The following is an 8864-nucleotide window of genomic DNA, read 5'->3' on the forward strand; positions in this document are numbered from 1 at the left end:
AGATGAGTGCAGTTCTCAGCTTTGGCTAGACCTTGCAGAAGAATCTGCTTGGTGACTAAAGCAATCCCCAAGAGACTTGGCTCCATGCTAACCAAATGTGCCTGTCCATCCTCCAGGCAGTTCAAGTGCAGGATGTCAAAGCCAGTTGCCACAACCTAGTTACAAAGTCACACACCCAGCCTGTCTGAAATCTTTCTCTTCCTCTCCTCTCCCAGACGTCTCAACTGACTCCTCAGACCCCCAATTCACCTCCTTTCAGTCCTCAAAGGAGCACTAGTGAGAGTACTTCAAAAAGTTCATGGAAAATGAAATGGGAAAAAGATAAGCTTATGTTGGTGCGGAATATTTGGAATCAGTGAATAGTTGTTTTTAAAAAAATAACTACACTAAAAAATTATACACATTTTCCTCAATTGGCATGGACTTCAAGGTTGTGTTGCATTGAAATAAACTTCTCTTTTAATTATATTTTCCACGAAGGTTTTGAGGTATCCTTGTAGATTTCCTGTTTAAAATGAACAACAAAAAGCTCACCTCCTTTCAAAGGTTTGTGCCTCTGTGCTTGTACAACGCTTGTTTCTGTCCATGCCCAGGCCCCTCTCCCCCTCACAGCATCTTCTGATTTCTGGCCGGGCATCTACCCAGGCCCAGAAAAGGTGAACACCTGCCTGCTGGCTCCAGGGACAGGTGAGCCACAGAGTTTACCCACCCCATTTTAAGTTTTATTTATTTATCTGTATTTTACTCACTTGCACCTAAAAGGTGGAGTAGGTAATTTACAGTGGAGAGCAACAGAACAAAAGATTCGAGTGCTCCATGATATTCCTAAGCATCCAGATCAAGCCCGGTCTCACACCTGGCACCTGTCTGGCCTTTCAAGGTCTATTAACTGACCTACTTACAGTTTCAGTCTATTTCTGTTGGAATTCTTGCTGCTGGTAGCAAAAATGTAGTATTTGATATACGTTTAAGAAGTTTCTTACGCTAAAGGTCTACACACTCACCTCGCACCACTTTTCTTTTCACCTCCTCTTGACCTACCTGCAATCAGCTTCACTGAGGAGCATAAACCAGCTCCCACGACTACCCCCTACCATGTAAAAAAAATTATTTTGAAAGAGAGAGAGAGAGAGAGAGAGAGAGAGAGAGAGAGAGAGAGAAATCGTCCATGTGCTAGTTTACACCCTAGATGGGTTCAATGACCAGTGCTGTGGTCAAGCTTAAGCCAGGAGCCAAGAGCTTCATTCAGGTCTCCCACAAGGCTAGGGGTGCAAGCCCTTGAGCCATCCTCCACTGATTTCCTAGGCCATTAGCAGAGAGCTGGATCAGAAGCGGAGCAGTTGGGACAGGAAATTTCATGGCTCTTTTGACAATGGCATTTGTTCTTATCCATCCCATTGTGCACTTTGGAAAACCAAAACACTTTGAAGAGATTAAAAAGCTTTTTGGATTTTTAAAGTTAGCTCTCTGGTTATTAGCCTTGACTTCTAGTGATACAGAAGTTTTTGTTTCTATGTGATCCTTGCAGTGAGACTATTTTTGTGTAGAGATTATTTCACGGCAGGACTATGAGTCAGTGGGCTTGATTCAGCCCTACCATCGATTCTGGGAACATGGTAGACAGTGTGGGCTCACAACCCTAGATCCACGGCCTCAGGGTCCTGTGTGATTGTAATTCAGTGTCTTTGTGATTTTAGGAATGTTCTGCAGTGCATATAAAATACAGTACTTGGCTGGGAGTATTAGGTAATCTTCAGGAGTTTCTTTAGAGAGGAAGCCACTTCCAAAGCAGATAGAACATGCATTGCTTCTGGCAGAGCAGTGGGGAACCACTGACTTGAACCCAGGAACAGATGTCTTGGCAGCCGAGTTAGATTCCCTCATCAATGCGTGGCTCATCTACCCTGGTTGTGAAAGAGAAACGGTCATCTGTGTGAGACTGTAATGACACTATCCATTGGACAAAGCCCTCAGAACAGTTCAGCAGTATGGAGAAGCAGTCCTAGGCTGTAATAACATGTCAATGTGGTTTCATCAATTGTAATAAATGCACCACAACAATGGGAGACGTTAATCGTAGTGCACACTGGTGTGGGAAAGAGATGGAGCTTGAAGGTCCCCAGCTCTGCCCCTGACTCTTGCTTCCTAGTGGTTCAGACTCAGGCAGACAGCAGGGACAAGAGGAACTGGGTCCCAGCCACTTAGGATGCTGGGGGTTGAGGTCCTGGCCCTGCCACCTGGCTGCAGGCCTGGACCAGCCCTAACCATTGCAGGCATTTGAGCAGTGAGTTAGAGATTGAGAGCGCTCTCTATTTCTCCTTCTGTCTCCATAAGCCTCTCTCTTTTCTTTCAGCCTTTCAAATAACATTTTAAAATTTAAGTTAGTGTATATTTTGGGGATATGCTGACTTTTTAATGAATCATATGATAAAGAAACTGGTAGGCTTTTAGTGAATGGGGGCATTTTGAAGGAGCAGAAAGGAGGATCTGTGTCTACCTTCATCTGTGAAGCTAGAGCCCTTACCCCCTCCCCAAGCCCGAGCACTGATACCCATCATTTCTTCTTTGCCTGCAATGCCAGGTGTTACTCAAGTCCCTGGTATTCCTACCTGTTCTGATGAGATGGAGTTTTCCAAGGAAGAGAAGTGGATGTTTTACATGGAGAGAGCTGAAGCGAAGATGTTTGGGAAGAAAAGGCCTAAGTCGGAGGGCAGGAAAGCCACCCTAGCAACCTCGTTAGGGAGAGCTGAGTTTCAGATGCTATTTCTTTCTCTCTCTCTCTCCCTGTCTCTTTTGGCACCTGCAGAAAGAACAGGAATGGGGCATGCAGGTTCTGCAACCACACTCATTGGGTTCACATTTCACTCCCACCACACAGTGGATGTGTGAATCGTGCAGAAGTGACTAAATCTCCCTGAGGCTCAGCTTCCTTTTTGATAGCCCGACAATGCCTTCCTCACAGGGTTGTTGTAAAGAGGGGGCAAAGCCATGCATGCAAACGTTTCAGTATGGTGACAAACACAAAGTAAATAGTCAGGGAAGGTTAATGAACTGTTTACTGGGTTTTACCTGCTACTGTCAAAATTATCCTTCCTAAGATTTCAATAAAGAAATTTACACAAGGATGGATGCTTAACAGTTAGAATGCCAGAGAACCATATCAGAGTGTCTGGGTTTGAGTTCTGATTCCCCTCCAGGTTACAGCTTCCTGCTGATGCGTACCTTAGGAGGCAGCAAAGGATGGCTCAAGTACTTTGATCCTGCCATCCATGTGGGAAGCATGTATCGAGCCTGGCTGTTGCAGGCATTTAGGGAATGAACCAGCTCATTGAACAGCTCTCCTTCTCTTTCCTGTAGATTAAATAAACGAACCAAAGAAATTTGCTTAGGAAACATGGCAAAGGAGTTCATTTTGGGGAGGCTAAGGGGAACAGAGTGGCAAGGGGGGTGAATGGAAGATGAGCTGTTCCCCACCAAAATGTAATATCCTGCAGAATCTGGAAGGGAGGGGTTGTCGGCCTTAAACAGGCTGCAGCTTCAAGTTTGAGAGGGGATGGCGACCAGTGGCAGAAAGAGTCACGATGCTATAAAACGTGTTGAAGAGGACCTATACGAAGACAGGCAGTAGAGCAAATCCTGCAGTTTAAAGAATGCTGCTTTCCTAGATGGCTATGAAGGAGAGAGCACAGTGAATAATTGGACATTCCAGTAGGAGGAAACTTTCTAAAACGGCTTGCTAAATTCAGAGAGGTTAGGTAGTAGTGGGACCAAAGAATGTCAAAGATAGCGTCTAGCCTGTCTATGATTTTTCTGAGAGCCTCCCACTCCTTCGGACTATTTCAGATCTGTTTCATCTCCTCAGTCTTGCCCACTCACTGAAACAGGAATCTCACTCGTCTCTAAGCTTCTCCTTGTACTCTTCCACCCCAGCCTGTACCATCCTTTGAGATTTGTTTCCAACGTTTAGCCTTCCTTTTCTTCTTGCCAGACCTTCAGTGGCTTCCATGACCTACTAAGCCGAAGCAAAAGAGTCCCCCTGGACACTGCAGGCCTTTCTGAATTGAACAGCTTCCCTGCTCCCCTTGCAACCTTTCTGGTCACTCTTCTTCCATAAGGACCCTCTACCACAAAAAGGTAACTGAGTAACTCTTTGGAAAAGGGTCTCAATGCCTTCTTCTCTTGCCTCGTCTCCACCTTTTACTGACAAGTGCCCTTTCAAGTTCTTTCTGCCATTGGGCCAAATCCCTGGGTTTTGATGCATTAAGTTGTCCTCAGCTCCTCTCAGTTGTTCTGCCCTTCTGAAGACTTCTTTGTTCTGACTGAATGTTTCTCCCTTGGAATGGGGCTGCTTACCTAGTTAGAGCTATCTGAACTTCCAAACATTGTTTTCCAAAAGGGATCTTTGGTGAATTGCTCTTTGAATATCTTGTCGTTAAAAAGCTCTAAATCTGAGTTCCACACATTTCAGTTTGTATTACAGATTAATCAGCAGAAAGAATTAATTGTCCCACTGTTTTTAATAGATCAGGAAGAGAAGGGATCATTTTCTTGACACCTAAAAGGATGATTCAATCAGGAACAATTTAGCTAAAAAGGAAGGCATTAACTTGGATTTGAAAGATGTCATTTCCTGTCATTCTTAGATCACAGAGAAAGAACTTGTTCCCTGAGAGCAACATTCACAGTGCCATTTTTCTTGACGTTGGTCTATTTTTTCTTCCATCTTTGTCACCTATTCTTTTGTGGGTGTCAGAGCACATGCCCATACACTGTTAGGAAGCATCCGATACCAACATTGTGTCTAACCTAGACTCACACCTAACATTTCAAAGAGTGAGTCAGTGCTTCCAGGTCCTTGATTTTATTTGTTTTGATGCCAAAGATAGATCAGAGGAAAATTACTGTGAAACTTCCTTTAAAGGTCAGTCCATTTTTTGAGTGACTTGCTACAAAAGATGTGAGGATCCTTCAAATCCAGCAGTCTCAGAGGGAAAAAACTTTCTTATAAAATAGCCTGCTCCTTCAGTAAGTATCACGCACACTTTTCCAAGTAAGTTAACCCTATTTAATGAGCATTTTGACAACACTCTGGATGGGAGAGTTACCAGTGGCCATCTCTTAACATAAAGTCTGAAGTCTGGATGGGACCACTAATTTCACTTGTCCTCCTGGCACTGTCATAGCCACTCCCCCACATGTTGATCAAACACCTGTCTTGATAATGCTGTGAAAATGTTTTGAAAGATGTGATTAATACTTTATTCACTCAGTGGATTCTGACTGGTGCCATCCAGTCAGTTGAGGGCTCTTAGCAGAAGCTACCAAGAACCCCAGAAAAAAACCCTTCAGCTTCAAGGCAGCAACATCAGTTCTTGGGTTTCCCGCCTGCTGATTTCTGATTTGTCAGCCCACCGTAGTCTGAGCTAATTTCTTAAAACGAACTCCTTCTCCATCCCCACCCTTTCTCTCTCTCTTTGTATACAATTTCTCTTAAGAATCCTACCTCCTACAGCAGATAAATAAATTTTTAAATGATCATATTGGCCCAGTGTGATAGTCTAGTGTCCAAAGTCCTCATCTTGCATGTACTGGGATGTGCTGGAACCCAGAGAGATCCAATGACTTGCTCAACACTGCCCAACTTACAAGGAGTGAGAGGTGGCCACCCTGCTTGCATACATGTTCTCAGTTTCACTATGAGACGTCATCAGAGCCCAAGTTAAGGCACATACTATAAAATACCCGGGCAGCATCCTTCATAAAGTAGCAAGGCCATGAAAAAAGGGGCAAGGATCAAGGAACTGTTCTAAGGAAGAAACCCCTAAGAAGACATGAGGACTAAAGGTGAGATGGCGCTCTGGGTTAGACTCTGAAACAGGAAAAGCACATTAGTGGAAAAATGGGAAAGAATTCCAGTAACTTGGGTAGTTTTTTTTTTTAAATCATAATTTCTTACTTTTGTCAAAGTTTCAGAGAATTTTAGCACCAGGGTAAATCTGAGTAAAGGATACGTCAGAGTTCTCTGTTCTAGCTTTGCAACTTTCCTGGGAACCTCCTATTACTCTAAAAATAAGAAGAGTTACTTTGAAAGAAAAGTCCCAAAGAAGAGAAGAATGTGGATTTCCAATGGCTTTACTGAATCCCTGAAATCCCTGAAGAAATTCAGACTTCTTCTTAGGTGAGGGGGGAAAAAGCCTTTTGAAAAGTGTGGCTTGAATTTGAATAAATACCAATACCAATCAATAAAACAGGTTTATAATTTTTCTGCTGTGTAATTAACTCCTAACATGCATAGCTGGGAGCAGCAGTATGAACTGGTCGCTGGCAAGGGAGCCAGCTCCCTACCCTCAGGGCTGGCCAGAGGTGTCTTTTCTTTTTTTTTTTTTTAAAGATTTTATTTTATTTTATTTTATTTTATTTTATTTTATTTTATTTTATTTTATTTTATTTATTGGAAAGGGGGATATACAGAGAGGAGAGACAGAGAGGAAGATCTTTCGTCCGATGATTCACTCCCCAAGTGAGCGCAACGGCCGATACTATGCCGATCCGAAGCCAGGAGCCTCTTCTGGGTCTCCCATGTGGGTGCAGGGTCCCAAAGCTTTGGGCCGTCCTCGACTGCTTTCCCAGGCCACAGGCAGGGAGCTGGAAGGGAAGCAGGGCCGCTGGGATAGAACCGGTGCCCATATGGGATCCCGGGCGTGCAAGGCGAGGACCTTAACCACTGCGCCACCGCGCCGGGCCCGGGGTGTCTTTTCGTCATAGCTTTAGTGATCAGTGCCCCAGCCCATTTTGGGGGCCTGTCTAAAGCAACATTACAGTACAACTTTCTTTTCAAGTTCCATTCATCCACAATTTCTTCTTTTCAACTTCAATTCATCAAGTATGATGAATTAATAAATACATAAAATGGAAAGCAAATCTCATTCAATGACAACCAACACTATAAAATATCTAGAAGCAAACTAATAAAGATGCTCAAGATGTATATGAATAATACCATAAAACTTTACAGGACATGAAAAAAGGCTTGAATAAAAGAAAAAGGCATTATATGTTCCTGGAATAAAGACCCTATATTGTAAAGCTGTCAGTGTTACCAAATTAATCTATAAATTAAAAATATCACCCATCAAAGTTGCAAATGTAAAATTTAAATCCTACAAACAATGCAAAAATGAACTAAAAATGGATCACGTATCTCAGCGTGAAACAAAGCCACATTACGTTTGTCAGATAACAAGAGAAAAATATTCATAACCAGTGGGTTCCCAGATGTGGTACCCAGAGCACAATCCACAAAAGACAACATAAGCTGACAACATCCCATATGGGTGCTGACAACATCCCATATGGGTGCTGGTTCTAATCCCCTAATCCTGGCAGCCCTGCTTCCCATCCAGCTCCCTGCCCGTGGCCTGGCAAAGCAGTAGAGCAAGGCCTGAAGCCTTGGGACCCTGCACCCGCATGGGAGACCTGGAAGAAGTTCCTGGCTCCTGGTTTTGGATTGGCTCAGCTCCGGCCATTGCAACCTCTTGGGGAATGAATCATCGGATGGAAGATTTTCTTCTCTGTCTCTCCTTCTCTCCGTATATCTGACTTTCCAATAAAAATAAATAAATCTTTAAAAAAACAAAAACCACAATGAGATCCCACTACACACTAATATAAGAGTAACATAAAATTACTGATCATAGAGCCTGCCATGGTGACCTAGTGGCTAAAGTCCTCGCCTCAATGCACCATGATCCCATATGGGAGCTGGTTCTAATCCCGGCCACCCTGCTTCCCATCCAGCTCCCTGCTTGTGGCCTGGGAAAGCAGTCGAGGATGGCCCAAAGCCTTGGGACTCTACACCTGCATGGGAGACCTGGAGGAGGCTCCTGGCTCCTGGCTTCGGATTGGCGCAGTACCAGCCATTGCGGTCACTAGGGGAGTGAATCATCAGACAGAAGATCTTCTCTGTCTCTCCTCCTCTCTATATATCTGACTTTCCAATAAAAATAAATGAATCTTCAAAAAAAAAATTACTGACCATAGGAAGCACTAGCAATAACATGGAAAAGCTGAAATTCTCATACTATGCTGGTAGGCATTTAAAAGGACATAGCCATTCTGAAAAAAGTTTGGAGGTTCCTCACAAAATTCAACCTGTGCTTAGCATACAACTCAGTAATTCCCATATACTGATAGTTATCTAAGAAGAGTGAAAACTTTGTTTACCAAGAAGACCTGTACATGAATGTTTAAGACAGCCCTGTTCATAATGACAAACAGCTTAAATGGCCTTCAGCTGGGGAGACTGGAATAACTATGACTTACCAAGATAGTGGAGCATTAACACAAAAGGACAGAGTCAAGAACCTGGGTGAGTCTCAAGGGCATTTGGCCAAGTGAAAGAACACTCTCACAGAGCTTCATGTTGCGTGATCCCATTTGCATAACAACCTCTAGAAAGTGAAATATGGTTACAGAGAACAGACAGTGATTGCCAGAGCACAGATTTAGGAAACGAAGATGTGATATCAAAGGGATGGTGGCACAAGAGAGTTTTAGGGGAAATCAAACTGTTTCACATCTTGACTGCAGAATCCACGTGTGCCAAAGCTCATAAAACTGAACATTCTCCCCCAAAGCCAGTTTACTACCTGTAAATTTTGTAAACTTTCCAACGTACTTCTTATTTTGCTTGCTTTTGAGAGGCACAAAAGAGAGAGAAAGAGATGGATAGAGAGGAGGAGAGAGGAGAAAGCAAGAGCACAGAGGAGAAAAACAGTAGGGCTGGAAAAGGGAAGGAAGGAAGACGGCAAAGAAAAGAAAGGGATTATACTTAAGAAATGAAATAACAAACATATTATGGAATG

The sequence above is a fragment of the Ochotona curzoniae genome, unplaced genomic scaffold (assembly GCF_017591425.1).
Source record: "Ochotona curzoniae isolate NIBS_2020 unplaced genomic scaffold, NIBS_Ocur_1.0 scaffold_2453, whole genome shotgun sequence".
Lineage (NCBI taxonomy): Eukaryota > Metazoa > Chordata > Mammalia > Lagomorpha > Ochotonidae > Ochotona > Ochotona curzoniae.